Genomic DNA, 2636 nt, shown 5'->3' on the forward strand with positions numbered 1-2636 from the left:
TGAAAGGCAAATGGAGAATAAATGGAACATGTGTAAAGACCGAAGGTCTTCCATGGCTGACATGAGGTGGGGGCAAAGTACTCAGAAGTAGGCAGGAGAAGTACATAGGAAATAGATAATGAAGTGTCTTCAGAAGATATGTAGAGTCACTGGAGAGATTTTAGCAAGGCAATGACATAATCAGATTTGTGTCTTGGAACAGTGACTGCAGAGTAAACAATGAATTAGAGTAGGACCAACCTCACAGAGGTTAATTAGGAAGCTGGGGCACTAATTCAGCCTTTGATGATAGTCACCTATTGTATTAATTTTGTTTTGCTACCTAATAACATCACAAACTTTGTGGCTTAAAATAATACATGTCTGTTTCTGTGGATTAGGAGTTCCATGGCTTCCCTGGCTCAAGGCTTTATAGGTTTACGAAGTGTCAGTCAGGGCTATGTTCTCATTTGGAGACTAGGGAAGGATCTGCTTCCCAACTTTCATGGGTTTTGGCAATCTTAAGTTCCTTGTGGTTGTAGAACTAAGATCTTCAGTTTTTTACTGACTCTTTCCAGGGGCCATCCTCATTCACAGAAGCTACCAGCAGTTCTTTGCCATGTGGAGTTCCTCAGCATCGCTTGGGTGGTTGAGGCATCTTTTTTTTTTTTTTTTTGTGGTACGCGGGCCTCTCACTGTTGTGGCCTCTCCCGTTGCAGAGCACAGGCTCCGGACGCGCAGGCTCAGCGGCCATGGCTCACAGGTCCAGCCGCTCCACGGCATGTGGGATCTTCCCAGACCGGGGCACGAACCCATGTCCCCTGCATCGGCAGGCGGATTCTCAACCACTGTGCCACCAGGGAAGCCCCAGTTGAGGCATCTTAAGATCTGCCCACCACATCTGAATTTTTTAAAAGTTATTAGGATTGGAAAGAAGTGGATAAATTTGAGCTATATTAGATTATTTTAAATAAGATATTACATTGTTTACATCAGTTACAATTGAGCCACTCATGAACCTGTATTACATTCATTAAATGTAAAAACAAAAATATCTGAAACTTCTCTTTTGGAGGGATAACTTACTCTATTAGATGCAAGTGCTAGGTTTATAGAATAATTGTGTTCACTACCATGCAATGATAATAAATTGTTTGCTCTAAGTAGAGAAATAGACTGGGGAGGAAAATTCTCCCCTAAGGACAGTGAGTTTGAAGACATTCTTTAATAACCACGAAAAGGTGCCGAAGAATGACATGCTTTTCCAGCAACCCTAACAGCAGGCATTAGTCACAGTCCTGGCACATGAGCAGATGCTAGAGTCCTGGAACTTCACTTGCAAGTCGTTAAAACCAAGCACATCATTTCGACATGTCACAGTTATTTGACATTTCAGGAAAGAGATTACCAATTAGTTTAAGTAATCTAGCCAAAACCTTAGGAAATTTTTCCAAATTATTTCCACCTTGTAGCCTCGCCATATGTGTGTCTAAATTCTACTTCTCCTATATATGTCCCAGGTGTGTTATTATTCAGAGAGATAAAAACCTGTTCAAATCATTCACAGAAATCCCATAAGCTCTAGCAGTATCCTGGGCAGTTAATAAGACTAAATTAAGACTCTTTCATTTATCTTCCATGCCAAAAGTTCAAATTCTTGTGTGTTAATCTAGCAATAAATTATGAAGTGTTCCTCAACAGTTATACAGATCAAGTATTATTTTTCACTGATTTCCCATATCATTGTTAGCATATAGGAATAAAAATGGTTATTTCATTGGTATTGGTACTGCTAGATGATATCAATTTGAATTTTAAATGCCTTCTTGATCACCAACGTGTTATATCAGACATGAAAATAGGATATGCCCACAGTGAGCACCCCAGCAGGTAAATTGAAGCTGGAAACTGAATGTTGCCCAGGGATTGTTAGATTCTACAGAGCAGCTGCAGAATAGCCTCACACTCACTTCCCTTAATAGAGTTTTATTTTCTCCAGTTTGCTGCTCCTTCAGGCAAGACACATGGGTAAGGAAAGCAAGTGCTGCTTTTAGTCTACAAGTGTAAGTTAGACTTTAGAGAAATAGATACAGCTAACAAAATAATGATAACAATGCTTTATATTATTAATTGTAATACTAATAGTGACAAATAATATAATTATATAATAATGCTAGCTAATAATAATAGCTAATATTTTGGTGGTGTATGTAGATAAGGTGTTGAGGTACGTAACCACCCTAAGCCTATTCTTAGTCCCCATTTTAGAAAAGAAACTGAACTTTGGACCTATTCCTATGTTTTATCTAAGATATCTCACTCATAAGTGCCAGAGGCAGGATTCACACTCAGGTGTATCTTCCGTGAAGTTTTTGAAGTCCTTAAAGATACACAGTATGGCCAATTTCACTCCAAGGATGTGAAAAAAATAAAATAAAACAAAACACACAACAATCTGAATAAACTGCAGGTTGAAATAAAAGAAAATTTTACAGCACGTAGGGTCTCTTCATTATGATGTGTAGCAAAGAACACTTGCCAGTAAACCATTGCATCCTAACTCACTAAAGTTCAAGGCTATATCACTCTGCTTATGACTTTTTTTCCCTTTTCTTCTTAACTTGAATTCTGGACACATAATGATGTCATTATAAATA

Source organism: Kogia breviceps, chromosome 12, assembly GCF_026419965.1.
Source record: "Kogia breviceps isolate mKogBre1 chromosome 12, mKogBre1 haplotype 1, whole genome shotgun sequence".
In the NCBI taxonomy this organism is placed as follows: Eukaryota; Metazoa; Chordata; class Mammalia; order Artiodactyla; family Physeteridae; genus Kogia; species Kogia breviceps.